Source organism: Hemitrygon akajei, chromosome 6, assembly GCF_048418815.1.
Source record: "Hemitrygon akajei chromosome 6, sHemAka1.3, whole genome shotgun sequence".
In the NCBI taxonomy this organism is placed as follows: Eukaryota; Metazoa; Chordata; class Chondrichthyes; order Myliobatiformes; family Dasyatidae; genus Hemitrygon; species Hemitrygon akajei.
In genome coordinates this window covers 119468738-119483907 of record NC_133129.1, presented here as the reverse complement: position 1 = coordinate 119483907, position 15170 = coordinate 119468738, and the positions used below count along the sequence as shown (strand labels likewise).

The following is a 15170-nucleotide window of genomic DNA, read 5'->3' as shown; positions in this document are numbered from 1 at the left end:
AGTTGTTCATCATGAACCCAGCAGACCTCCTTGTTTGGCTGTGTGAGTTGCACCCCTTAGATGTGAACAGTTGTCCGTTTCCCTACCCTCTGTCACTGGTCACTTCCACAGAAGCCTACAGTCTCTTTATGAAGTGCCCGCTGAAAACACCTTCACGTAACATCACCTTGTCCACTACTCTCATCGCCTAACCAAACAGTACGTCAAGCTGCATCGCTGGGAAGAGAAACAAAACTAAACATTGCTGTTCAAAGACCTTCAGGTCAAAGAGGTTCCTAGCTGCCAGGCCATCGGAAACAAGAATGGAATTAACAAATTTTGGGAATAGTTACACCAACAGAACCTTTCTCAGCAGAGAAAAAACGCCTCTCACTGACGTGTTTTAGATCAAATTCACTTTCTAGAGTGAGCTAAGAATGGCAGAAAGGAAAATTTTAACTGTGGAGGCAAGTTCATCTCCTTTGAACCCACCAGCTACCACGCACCTCCCCTCACAATGGGAGCCCAGGGCCATCTATTTAATTATCCACATTGTTTCTTCATCCTTCTTGCCGAGTGCAGTCAGCAAACTCTTTCAACCATGACTGACCTAGCAATCCTGCCCGATGAGACATGTACATCTTGGAGCCAGCAGGCAAGGATGCAACCAACGAGAAGCCCAACAGAATTATCTCTATCTGCACTGACTGACAAAGCTCTTAGTCACTTCCCCTCCCAGATATCCAGCCAGCGTTTAGCAGATCAAGATTTCAAATGTTCCTTTAACTGTCGAACAGAAGCAGGATATTAATGGACTATCTGTGAACTGTGGGTCAGAACAGGGGAAGCTGAAAGGATTCAGCAATTGAAGAGCACAGAGCTTACCTGAAACAGGTCCAGTAGTGGCATCAGGGCAATGAACAAGCCAATAGATGTAGAATGTTCCGTATTACTGACAAAGCAGCCAGTTTAATTAATTGAATTATCCCGTATATCACTGTAACTGAATAAAAATTGGGCCAGATGTAATTTAAATAATTCAGAGGCCTCTTAAGGACTTTGCCTCCCATGGGGAGTTCCCCAGCCTTTACTTCCTTTAATTTGATTGGCCACAGTTATGAACTAAATAAAAAAGAGCTAGCTAATTTACATCTTTTGTACTTTACATAGATTGCTAGTTAACCTGATCGCTGCAGATGCTGCGCACAGCGGTGGACGGCTGTAAACAAGGCACTGAATCTCTTCTGATCAGTTACCGAGCTTCATTGGAGCAAAGTATTTTTTCAACAAGTACAGTTCCTGTCCAGGAAATAGATGAGTGAAGTGAAAGGGATGTGCCTGACTCTGCCTGAGATATACGTGCAGCGTCTTAACTATTTTAATCTTAACAGTGCTAATATAACAAATGGTTAATTGTTAACCAACCCCTTGTATCAATAGTAAAACCAGTCCTACTGGTTGTCCTGACTCATGTTTATTGCAGAGGGTGCAAAAATTGGTGTCAGTTTTCTGATTAAAACCGCAGTTCCTTCTCTGATACGGAACCTCACATCAGGGGTTCTTAAAGTCATTGGGTGACTGACCTTCTGTGTTATCACGCCCACCCCACCCCCATCTCGCTCTGTGTGGAGGGAATGACGCGGCAAATAGGATCTACACACATACTTGGTTAAACAGTTGGGTCCTCCTCTTTTCCAGCATTCTTCCTGCTCCTTCTTCCCCTGATATTGGAGCAGGCCTTGATGAAGCAAAGAGACCTCTCCCAACCTGAATTCTGGCTCCACTGCCCACACTCCACCCCCCACCACCCCCATAGTACCATGTGTTCATGGTCCTTATCAGCAACTGCATCTTCCTCTCCCCACCACTTTCAAAGAAGGAAGCTGTAGGGTGTGATCTGGCAGTTATCTCCTGCACCATCGCCAACTCATCAACGTTGGAGACCTTCCATCCACTGCCACTAACCTCATAGTTCCCTTGAGCCACACTGCTTGTTTCTGCCTCGAATCGAGATGAGCAAACTGGATGCCTGGGTAGGTGCATTGTTTCTGCCCGATTCGACCCACTCAGCTCATGTTTGTTTTGTTCCCCTTGGCTCAGTCCCTTCCTACTTATGTACATCCATAACACTTCACACGCTCTCAATCTCTTCGATCCCTGGCCCTGATCACTACATGTCCAGTCTCTACACACGTCTATCCCTCACCAGGAAGGCCTCAAAGCTCTCTGCTTCTTTCTGGAAAACAGACCTAACCAGTTCCCCTCCACCACCGCCCTCCTCCATCTGCCAGAACTGGGTTTCACTTTTGGTTGCCCCCACTTTACAAACCCAAAGTGTATCACAGGATCCTGTTCTGCCTGCCTGTTTGTTGACTATATGGAACATTCCAGGCCCAGGCCTACACTGGAAATGCTACCCAACTCTTTCTTTGCTACATCGATGACTGCATCCTGCTCCCATGCCTCCAATTTACATGCTGCCATCAAACTTACATGGTCCATCTCTGACGCCTCTCTCCCTTTTCTCGATCTTGCTGTCTCCATCTTGGGAGAGAGACTGCCTATTGATAACTTTTATAAGCCTGCTGACTCTCGCAGGCATCTTAACCAAACCTCTTCCCATCCTGTCATTTATAAAAATGCACTTCCCTTTTCTCAGTTCCTCTGTCTCTGCTGCATCTGTTCTCAGGATGAGGCTTTTCACTCTCGAACATCTGAGATGCTCTCCATTTCCAAAGAATGGAGTCTCCCTTCCACCACTGTCGATGTTGCCCTCACCCGCATCACCTCCATTTTCCACACATCTGCCCTCACTCAGGCGTCCTGCCTCCGAAACAGGAATAGGGTTCCCATACCTACCACCCCACAAGCTACCTTATCAAGTACATAACTCTCCATAACTTCTACCACGTACAACAAGATCCACAACTGGGCACGTCTTTCTCTCCTCCATGGCCCCCACTCACTCTCCATCTTCCGTTGGGTTTGCTCTCTGCTTGGTTTGCTTATCCCTTTGTCCCTCCCCACTGATCTCCCACCTGGCACTTACTCATGCAAGTTTCCCCTACTCCTCCTTCCTCTAAACCATTTGAGACCCAGAAAGTCCATCCAGGTGAGACGACACTACTCCTGCGAGTCTGTCAGGGTTGTCCACCCTATCCAGTGCCCCCGGTGAGGACTGGGTCCACTTCATCAAGCACTTTCACTAAACCGCAAAGGGCAGGATTTCCCAGTGACCACCTACTTCAAATTGGGGGCAGCCTGATAGCACAGAGGCATAATATGATTTGTCAAAGGGAAGTCGTGCCTTATGAGTCTGATGGATTTTTTTTGAGGATGTGCCTAAACACATTGATGAAGGAAGAGCAGTAGATGTAGTGTATATGGATTTCAGCAAGGCATTTGATAAGGTACCCCATGCAAGGCTTATTGAGAAAGTGAGGAGGCATGGGATCCAAGGGGACATTGCTTTGTGGATCCAGAACTGGCTTGCTCACAGAAGGCAAATAGTGGTTGTAGATGGGTCATATTCTGCATGGAGGTCGGTGACCAGTGGTGTGCCTCAGGGATCTGTTCTGGGACCCTTACTCTTTGTGATTTTTATAAATGACCTGGATGAGGAAGTGGAGAGATGGGTTAGTAAGTTTGCTGATGACATAAATGTTGGTGGTGTTGTGGATAATGTGGAGGGCTGTCAAAAGCTACAGTGGGACATTGATAGGATGCAAAACTGGGCTAAGAAATGTCAGATGGAGTTCAACCCAAATAAGTGTGAAGTGGTTCATTTTGGTAGGTCAAATATGATGGCAGAATATAGTATTAATGGTAAGACTCTTGGCGGTGTGGAGGATCAGAGGGATCTTGGGGACAGAGTCCATAAGATAGTCAAAGCTGCTATGCAAGTTGACTCTGTGGTTAAGAAGGCATTGATCTTCATCAACCATGGGGTTGAGTTTAGGAGCTGAGAGATAATGTTGCAGCTATATAGGACCCTGGTCAGACCCCACTTGGTGTACTGTGCTCAATTCTGGTCGCCTCACTACAGGAAGGATGTGAAAGCCATAGAAAGGGTGCAGAAGAGATTTACAAGGATGTTGCCTGGATTAGGGAGCATGCCTTATGAGAATAGGTTGAGTGAACTCGGCTTTTTCTCCTTGGAGCAACAGAGGTTGAGAGGTGACCTGATAGAGGTGTATAAGATAATGAGAGGCATTGATCATGTGGATAGCCAGAGGCTTTTTCCCAGGGCTGAAATAGCTAGCACAAGAGGGCACAGTTTTAAGGTTCTTGGAAGTAGGTACAGGGGAGATGTCAGGGATAAGTTTTTACTCAGAGAGTGATGAGTGTTTGGAATGGGCTGCCGGCGACGATGGTGGAGGCGGATACGATAGGGTCTTTTAAGAGACTCCTGGAGAGGTACATGGAGCTCAGAAAAATAGAGGGCTGTAGGTAACCCTTAGTAATTTCTATGGTAAGGATATATTCAGCACAACTTTGTGGACCGAAGGGCCTGTATTGTGCTGTAGGTTTTCGATGTTTCTATGAAATTTGTCATTTTGTGACAGCAGTACAGAGTACAGCTTAAAATTATAAATTACAAATATAAATCGTGCGAACAAAGATATAATGAAATAATGAGGTAGTGTCATGCATGGGTCGTGGACAGTTCTGAAATGTGTATCATCACCTGAAGGCTCCTGGGTGTCAATGGAAGATGACCCTGCCCATTGAAAAGCCGTTGGTGATAGATGACCTTTTCAGGGTGGACATTAGAAGAAGTTATGCTGCACCTGGAAGGAAACTGTAAAAATAGTGACAGCAGTCAGAAGCAGATAGAAATGAACTTCCTGAATCCTGCTTCAGGGTCTCTCTTGCCTACGAACTCTATGATTCTATGACAGATGCACGACATCGTGAGGGGCACAGCCAGGGCAGGTAGTGGGAAACATTTCCACACAGCAGAGTTTTCTGGAACTAGGAGGCATGCATTTTGAGTAAGGGGTGAGAGATTTAGAGGGGCCGTGAGGGAATTGGGAACGCACTGTCTGAGGGTGTGGGGGAGTTGGGTAATGAAACATTTAGGAAATGTGTAAATGAGCACTTGAGTTTGTATGTGTGTGAGAGAAAGAGAGAGAGAGAGAGAGAAAGAAAGGGAGTGTGCGTGTGAGAGTGTATGAGTGTGTGTGAATTTTTGTGTGTGTGCGAATGTGTGTGTACATATGTGAGAGTATTTGTCAGAGTGTTTATGTGAATGTGTATGTGCTTGTGACTTTTCAGTGTGTGTGTGTAAAACTCCTGAAGAGTTAGTTACTATGGAAATTCTGTTAATCTACACTTAGGCCATGTGTGTAAACCTGAGGGCCCTTGAATTAAAACAAGGGTGTGTTACTGGGCTTCTTGAACAGAGGCACGGACCATGATAGCCGGGAGCTGGGAGCTTGCATCAGCCTGTGTACAAGGCAGCTGAGGCTCTGAATCAGAATCAGAATCAGGATTAATATCACCAGTACAGGTCATGAAATCTGTTGTCTTTATGGCAACAGTACGATGCAATACATTTTATATATATAGATATATAATGTATATAAAATAGTTAAATAAGTAGTGCAAAAATAGAAATAAAAAGTTTTGAGTTAGTGTTCATGGGTTTAATGTCCACTTAGAAATTGGATGTCAGAGGGGAAGAAGCTGTTCCTGAATTGTTGAGGGTGTGCCGTCAGGCTTCTGTACCTCCTTCCTGATGGTTACGATGAGATGAAGGCATGACCTGGGTGATGTGGGTCCTTAATGATGGATGCTGCTATTCTGAGGCACCTCTCCTTGCAGATGTCCTGGATATCAGAAAGGCTAGTGCCCATGATGGAGCTGACTAATTTTACAACTCTCTACAGCTTACTTCCATCCTGTGTATTAGCCCAGCAGCCAGCAGCCAGTCAGAATACTATCCACGGGACATCTGTAGAAATTTACGAGTATCATCTTTGGAGACATACCAAATCTCAACTTCCTAATGAAATATAGCTGCTGTCATGTCTTCTTTATAGCTGCATTGTGTGTGGATGGAGTATTTGCTCACAGGGTGTGTGTGAAGCGTCTAGTGTAGTAGTGCTTGTAGTTAGTGCATGTTGTATGCTGTATGCTGCATAGTGCTCTCTGCTTGCAGCTATTGCCGCTGGCTAGCCCTCTCAACAGAGGGTGAAAAGAGGAGACGAGTGTGTAAGCCTCCTCCTGTCAGTACAGAGCCTCTCCACCACCAAGACTCCTGCAGTGCCTCCTCGGGCCCACACGCGGAAACTGGGTGTCTTACAGTCCCAGGCTAAACTACAGGGTTTCTCGGAGCAGCAGTGGGCCCCAGAGACGTGTGCAGGCCCACCACTGTGTGGATGCACCCTGGCACCCATCAACCACCATCCCAGCTATGGGCAAATAGCCCCACTGCCTTGTGGTAAGTCTGTTGAGACAAGGCTAAGGGAGCACTCCCTGACTGAAAAGCAATGCGCTGGCAGCGTGCAATAGGTGGGCCTTAACAGACCAAGGATCCGGCAGCCTCCTGCAGCCAAAATGTGGGACCGGTTGTCCTGGGTTCACCCTTGCCACCGTGATTTACCTCATCATGGTGAAGGTAGTGCTACTGGGGATGGTGCGCCCCCTGTAGCACTTTAATATCTTCCTTGCGCAGATCTCCCCCTCTGACCATGGTGAACAATACATGGACCTTACATATGGTTGAAGTCTGACGGCGATGGGGCGTCTGGCAACGGGAGCAGGTACAAAGGGACTGGGAGGTCCTAGTCAGAACCCTGCATGGCAGCGGCACAGGGTATTTGGTCGCTAGCGGCTGGGACTGAGTGGCAGCTGTTTTTTGGCAGACCCCTGTGCCACTGAGCAACCCTATTTAGGGACCGCACTACTCACCCCAATTGGGGAAGGGCTAGAAATGGTGGCTTAAAAATTGCCCATTCAGTCACTCACCAGGATAGGTTACCGCGCCTATCGGGCTATTCCACTACTGCGGTCGAAATAAGAAACAATACAAACTAAAACTGGCAACATGGAATGTAAGGACTCTTCTGGACTCGTATGGCATCTCTGACAGACCTCACTGGAGAACAGCCTTGATCGCTGCTGAGCTGAGCTGCTACAACATTGACATTGCTGCCCTGAGGGAGACCAGGCTCCTGGATGAAGGCTCTTTAACAGAGGAAGGGATGGGTTACACCTTCTTCTGGAAAGGTTCCCCTCAGGTAACTTTACATCTCCACGGAGTAGGATTGGCCATCGAGAACACCGTTCTACCAAGTCTCACAGAAACACCTGTTGGCATTAGTGAAAGACTAATGACCCTCCGTATCCCCCGGCAAAGAAACATTATGCCACGCTTCTCAGTGCCTATGCACCAACTTTGCCATCTGAGAATGAGGCCAAGGAATGCTTTTATCAGACATTGGATGAAGCTTTTTGCCAGATCCCTAAGAATGATAAGATCCTTTTGCTTGGGGACTTCAGCGCTAGGGTGGGACAGAACAATAGGATATGGAGTGGATTGCTAGGTAGGCATGGAATTGGCAAGGTTAATGCAAATGGCATGAGGTTACTTACACTTTGCTCTGAGCATAACCTTACCGTAACCAATGCCATCTTCCAGCAGAAGGCAAAATATAAGACCTCATGGATGCACCCTCACTCTAAACATTGGCACATGATCGACTTCATCATTGTGAGACGTAGTGACATCAAGGATGTTGTCATCACCCGTGCCATGAGAGGTGCAGAGTGCCGGACTGACCACCGTATGATTGTGGCCAAGCTCCATATGAAAGTGCGTCCCCCCTTGCGGCTGCAAAAACCCAATAAAAAGCAGCTAAATTGCAACCGCCTGAGAAACACAGAAGCAAGAAATGAGATTCGATGCATCCTAGCTGAGAAGCTAAGGGAGCTGGAACCTTGTCTGAGTTCAGAAGATACCATGGAACAACAGTGGACCTATATCAGCTCTGCGTTCTGTGAGGCAGCAGCCCAATCCATGGGCCATAAGAGCAGAAACCACCAAGACTGGTTTGACGATAACTCAGATACCATCCACAACTTGCTTAAGGACATGCAGAAAACACACCGGGCAACTTTAGACAACCCATCATCCATCAGCATCAGACAGCATTGGCAGGCAGCTCGGAGGAAAGTGCAAAAGGCAATACGGGCCATACAAAATGAGTGGTGGACTGAAAAGGCACATGAAATCCAGTCCTTTGCTGATAATAATGACATGTATAATTTTTACAATGCTGTCAAAACCATCTTCGGCCCAATAAATTGATGCATCACTCCCCTGAAAACAGCAGTTGGTCTAACGCTTCTGAAGAATCAGAATACCATTCTGCTGAGGTGGGCTGAGCATTTTAACACCCTGCTTATTCAGGATTCTGACGCAGACCCCACCATCCTGGACGAACTGCCTGAACTTCCTCCTATCCATGACCTCAGTCTACCACCAACCTTCCAGAAGGTTCTATCAGCTGTCCATTCCCTTAAGAACAACAAGTCCCCTGGCACTGACAGTATCCCTGCTGAGTTACTGAAGAACGGAGGGTACATGTGTATGCGCACCCTCTACCAGTACATCACCAAGGCCTGGACTGACGAGAACATCCAGCAGCAATGGAGAAATGCAAACATCATTGTCATTTATAAAAACAAGGGTGACAAGGCCATCTGTGGCAATAGTAGGGGCATATCACTCCTTTCTGTTGCTGGAAAGGTCCTGGCTAAGGTGATGCTTTAGAGGCTCATCACCAACATCACCGAGTCAGTGCTGCCTGAATCGCAGTGTGGATTTAGGAAGAACAGGAGCACGATCTACATGATCTTCACGGTTCGGCAGCTTCAGGAAAAGTGCCGGGAGCAACATCAGGACCTGTTTATGGCCTTTGTCGACCTCTCCAAAGCGTTCGACACTGCAAAGAGAGCTCTTATGGGATGTCCTCCTCAGGTTTGGCTGTCCCAGTAAATTTGTTAACATCCTCTGCCAGTTCCACGATGGGATGACTGCTCGGGTGACAATAGGAGGACAAGAGTCCGAGCCCTTCCTTGTACGCACAGGGGTGAGGCGGGGTGTGTGCTAGCACCAGTGCTCTTTAACATCTTCCTCCTGTGTGTTACCAAGCTCCTCCACAACGAGATTGAGGACAGCAGCGGTGTGGCAGTGGATGTCAGATTAGATGGCAACCTCTTTAACATCAGGAGGCTCCACGCAACCACTAAACTCCATAGAGAGCGGGTCCTGGAGCTGCAGTATGCAGATGACTGTGCTTTCATGGCCCATACTCCGGAGGATCTTCAGACTGTCCTTGCTGTGGTGGTGAGAGCGTACAGCAGGGTGGGGCTGACCGTCAATACCACCAAGACAGAGGTGGTTTGCCAATGGAGTACCAGAGTCCCACCCACCCGACCTGCCTTCACTGTTGGTGATGAAAAGCTGTCAGTAGTGCCATCTTTCAAATATCTGGGGAACATTCTCTCTGAGGATAGCGGCATTGACAACGACATCCAGAGCCGCATTAAACAGGCATCAGCTGCCTTTGGGAGACTCCAGCGTAGAGTCTTTCAGAACAGGAGCCTTCGTCCCTCCACAAAGGTTGCCGTATACCAAGCGGTCTGTGTCACCACCCTCCTTTATGGCTGTGAAGCTTGGGTAACCTACAGCCGTCACATCAAGTCCTTGGAGCGCTTCCACATAAGCTGCCTTCAGCACATCCTGGGAATTACCTGGCGTGAGCGGGTGCCTCACACTTAAATACTTGTAAAGACCAACTGCAGAAGTATTGAGGCCATGATCACCCAGCGTCAGCTGCTGTGGCTGGGGCACATGATAAGGATGTCCCCACGTCGGCTACCCCGCAGAGAGTTATACGGCCAGCTACATCATGGCCGGCGCTCAGCTGGAGGGCCGTAGAAATGCTAGAAGGATCAGATGAAGAATGCTTTAAGGAAGTGCAAGATCAGACCTGAGGATCTGGAGGATGTTGCTGCTGACCATAACACTTGGCGACAGCTGTGTAGGGATGTGGTTCATATTCTGGAGATGGAAAGAACAACCAGAAGACAGCAGAAGAGAGCCAGGAGAAATGCAGCCGTGGTTACCATCTCTACCACCACTACTACATATACATGTCCCACCTGCAATAGAACTTGTGGGTCCAGGATAGGACTGTATAGTCATCAAAGATCTCACCGTTAAAGGAGTGGACGTCGTCATCGGATTCCGATGGACAACGAAAGAAGAAGATAGCTGCATTAATATGTTGGGTCCTCAGAGATACTGACACCCTGGAACTTGAAATTCCAATGCTCTTGAAGTCCTCAGAGCAGCTACAGAAACTGTTCACTGAGGTGGACAAGAATGGATTGTTCCCATAGAGAAGATGCAGAGGTGCCTTGCTGTGGTGAAGAGAAGAGGGCTGTCTCAATTTGCAAAGACCAGGAGGCACAGACAAAAAGCTACGGGTAAATGATACAGGCTGATGTTGGTCAGCATCTTTTAAAGTTGAGAAGTGTTATGCTTTGTAAATTACATAAACAAAGAATGTTTAATCAAACAATATATTTACAATATTACTGAAATATTAAATACAAAACACTTCTCCCTGCTTAGCTATAAATTCCAAGTCAATTTAGAATGCATCTCCTCAAATATGTAACGTATTGCTTTCTAGTCGTGTATATGTACACAGTATACTATATAATACAACTACAGGTCCACAATCCCTTATCCGAAATTCTGAAATCCGAAAAGCTCTGAAAACCAAAGTTTTTTTTCGCCAACAGCTGACGTCACTCAGGTGTGATGTGGCAGCACTAGCAGAGGCTGCCAGGCATCAGATGTGGCTCAACGCTCATACTGGTTACACATGCAGTTGCTGTTTGCTGTGTTACGTACCCCGTAACTGGGTCACTTACCAGCAAAGATAGAGAGGTCCGTTGAAATCTGATGGTACTATTTTTAAAAGTCTTTATTTATAAAGGGGCACAAAAATAAGATTAATACAAACATTCAGATAATATACATCGTCAATACTCAATCTAAAAGCGCGGGTATAACCACAATCCTCAATAAGAAATAACTCTATTGTTTGTCTAGGGGATACTGTATGGTCCGTTGAACAAATAAAAGTCAATTGTCATTAAAGATGCAGCTTTGTGGGTTGTAGAGAGAGACAGTCTCAAACTCGCCCGTGTCTTTCATGAGGCGAATCTGTTGAGTCGGGGGAGTTGGTTCCCCGTTGTTAGTTCAAAAATCGCTTTCCGTGGTACCAACCACCGGCTCCCAGGCAAGGGAACCGAACGCACGTGGCTTCCTTCAAATGGCTTCCTGCTATTATGGGATCGCTAGTGTTTCTTCTGGTGCGTCTGAAGGGGCTGTTCATACAGCCCCTCTTTTATCCTGACTTTCAGGGTTGTAGATGTCAATCAGGTTGGTGGATGATGAAATCTCTCCCCGTCACCCAGCCCACTTTGCCCGAAGGCTGTCACGTAGCATAGGATCGCAATCCACAAACGTGTCTCCAAGAAACAATGGACATGTCCCGTGATTTTACATCATCGGGGAACAAGGCAGTTTGCATGTCTCTCTCTGATTTCCTGGGTCCCCTGACCCAACCCAAGAGTGCTCTTGCAATTCTCACAAAGGAGGGGGCTGCGAGCATAACACCTCCCCTCTTCAAAGCGTTTTTACCAGCGGTTAAAACGAAGTAGTACAGAGTCTTACAGGATTGGGGAAGGTAACACAATACCAAAGTTTTTCTTTTCTACAGAGTAATACAGTGATACATTCAATTCAATATCCAAATAGTCAACGATTACAGTGTCACTTCCTTTAATATTTTAACATCTTGTGCCTTACTAAAGTCTTGTAGCATCAGACTTCAACTTTAATAACCACCTTTTTTTTCCAGCAACAAAACTAAGGAGGTGTGATCTTAGCTTACGTGCATTTACAAAAGTTTATGTAAATACTAATCTTTCGGCCGTCTTCAAACTTAACAGGCAGGCTTCCAAGGGGGTTGTCTTTATTATTCACATGCTTTGTCGAAATCTCATACAACCGGCTGGGCTATTTAAAAAAAAGGCGCCCCCCCCCCCCCCCCATTAACCGTCGTCCCTTTTCTGGTGCATTCCTACGTGGGGAACTTGGGTAATTTGGTGAGGTAAACTCCCGCCTGCCTCTTTCATAGAGGTTATTCTCTCAACACCGTGTTCCGAACTTAGACCATCTTGTGAATTTCCACCCAATTCTTTAATGTTACACAGGTGGCTAGCCCACTCGTCAGGACCCTTCAGGCTAATGGTTTTCAGTTCGAACCTTTTGCTCAGGCAGCATTTCAAATTCTGCCTCTTCACACCACATTCTGGAATAACAATAGCATGGGGGGCTCCGCTATCTCCCGGCTTAATCTGTAAGCGATCTGCCGGGTTTTAAATTTCTTCATTCGATTTGGGAACTACAGATTTTTTTTTTCCTTCAATAATAATATTTATCTCCCCATTTTTGAGCTCCGCATTAAGTTTCACCACACCTTCGAGCACAAACACCGGGGAACTCTCACTTCCCCCTATTACCAAGGTTAACCCTTTCTTCACTGAACCCAGTCTATCTGACCCAAAAGGACGGCCGTCTCGTTCAGCTGAATCAGATACCTCAGACTTTTTCTGAGCTCCGTTACTAGGTTCAGCACCACGTGCATCCCCATCTTGGACACACTCAAACGGGACATGTGCCTCTTCCAGGCCTTCAATGCCCGTACCCTTTTCAAATTCTAAATTCCCCTGATCCTCCCAGTTACTCTCTGGGCAACTCCTTTCCGGAGTAAACTCAGCCCCACGGGCTGAAACAACCTCATCTGCCAACCCAGCAGACTTCTTCAAGGCAAGGGCACCCTTTTCATCTAGGACTGCCCTCATTTCATTGTTGGGAACACCTTTAGAATTTTCAACTTCGTCAAACAGGTCTGCCACACCAGACAGATCATCCATGTCCTACTCTGGACCTCTTAACCGCTCTAACGGTTCCTCATCTTTATTTTCTGCCCCTAGAACCTTGCTCCTCGCTAAGGAAAGATCTACCTCCTCTCCCTTACCCTCTTTCACTTTACTACTCTTCGTTTTACCACCCTCTAAACCCTCGAGGCACAGGGTCGGTAACAACATCTTGGCCAAATCGAAACTGGCCAGATTTAAACTGCTCTCTGTCTCAGCTGCCTCTCTCGACAGGCTGTGAGCGACCGTGCATGCGGGATAGCTCTTGGAAGCTAGGGGCGGAGCCTCAACACTCACAGGCTGGTTTATCAGCGTCATGGCTGCCCAAACCTTACCACCGGCTAAATCGTTACCAAGAAGGACGTCCGCGTCAGTTCTCGGGAATTCTGATGGCACCCCTATTTCAACTGGTCCAGACACCAGCTCACAATCCATAATGACCTTATGTAAGGGCACCATTTCTATCCTTTTATTTATTCCCTTCACCGCTACCATACCCGTTTTTCGACCAAACTCTAGTACCTTACTGCTGATCAACGACAGCTCAGCCCCCGTGTCTCTCCAGATTCGTACGGGAATTGGTGGGTCCCCCTTCCTCAAAGACATGGTCCCGCGGGACAGACAAGTCTCAGACCCTTCTCGTACTCTGTCTACCCAGGGCTCTCTTGTCGATTTACTGATTACCAATGCACATCCGATAGGGACTGCTGCTTTCCCTTTTCCCGTCTCCCCCCTCGGAGCAAAGCACCGAGATACAACATGCCCGCTCTTCCCACAATTAAAACAGGTCAAGCCCGGAAATCTCTGTCCATCTGGCCTTTCCCCCTCAACCTTACCACTAGCTCCCGGCGGGACCTCTGCCTCAGCCGGCGGACTTTCTTGATCGTTCCCACGGTCTCTCGGGGAACTTTTATTCAAGGAAAACTTTGCCTTGTGGGTTAGGGCATATTCATCTGCAAATCTAGCAAATTCTGAGATGGACTTATTTGGCTTCTCATTCAAATACATCCGGATCTCCTCCGGAACACAGCCTTTAAATTCCTCAATCAAAATTAACTCCCTGAGATGCCCATAATCCTTGTCCACTATTTCTGCTGTACACCAACGGTCCAAGAGCACACCCTTCTCATGGGCAAACTTGGTATACGTCTGATTCCACCCTTTCCGTAAATTTCTGAACTTTTGTCTATACGCTTCAGGTACTAGCTCATAACCCCGGAGAATGGCCGCCTTTACTTTGTCATAACTCTCCTCCTCTTCCTCCTCCATGGACAACGCCGTATATGCCTGCTGTGCCTTCCCTTTTAACACACTTTGTAACAACGCCACCCACTGTGCTCTGGGCCACTTCTGATTCACTGCCACCTTTTCAAAAAGCAAGAAATAACTATCAACATCCGTCTCCTCAAACGGGGGTACTAACCTCAACGCCCGACTAACATCAAACCGCTCCTCTCGGTCCGACCCCTGACCTCATTGCACTTGCTTTAACTTCTCCATCTTCAAGTCATGTTTCCCCTGTCTCTCTGCCTCCCTCTCCTTCTCGGCCCTTTCCTTCTCCTTCTCAGCTGCTTCTAGCTCTTTTAACTGAAGTTCATGCTCTCTTTGCTTCTCAGCTCTTTCCTGCTCCCTTTTCACCTCTAACGCCTTTAGCTGGATCTCATGATCCCGTTTCACCTCTAACTCCTTTAGCTGGAGTGCATGCTCCCTTTGTTTGTCGGCCCTTTCTCTCTCTCTCTCTTTCTCTTTCTCGGCTCTTTCTCTCTCTCTCTCGGCTGCTTCCAGCTGCTTTAACTTAATTTCATGTTCCAACCTTAATTTCTCCAACTCTAACTGAGCCGTCCCACTAGCTGGTACCTTTTCAGGGATATTTTCCAATACCTCAGCTGCAAACACATTCTTCTCAATGTAATACTGAGTTATGGCCCTTTGCACCTCCCACTTTTTCATTGACGACCTCACCTCTGCGAGGTTTAACCCCTTCACCAAATTTACCAAGTCTGATTTGGTGGCCGCCTTTAGCGCCCCCAGAGTTGGGTTTCCTATAAATTCATCCATGTCCATCTTTGCTGGTTTCCCATCTGGCTACCCGCGTACCAGATCCAAGTTTGGACTTACAAGCCTGATCCACTGGCCCTCCAATTTGGTATCAAATCTCGAGA

The 15170-nt window shown here is 47.1% G+C and overlaps 1 protein-coding gene across 5 annotated transcripts in view; it reads right to left on the bottom strand.

Moving 5' to 3' along the window:
- The window catches only part of ehf (ets homologous factor), a 48870-nt gene extending 47597 nt beyond the window's left edge, over positions 1-1273 (bottom strand). For all 5 annotated transcript variants that reach the window (XM_073049129.1, XM_073049125.1, XM_073049127.1 and 2 more), the window contains exon 1: positions 865-1273. The gene's annotated coding sequence lies outside the window, so the exon portion shown is untranslated. The remainder of the gene's footprint in view (positions 1-864) is intronic.
- Between the last annotated feature and the right edge of the window lie 13897 nt (positions 1274-15170).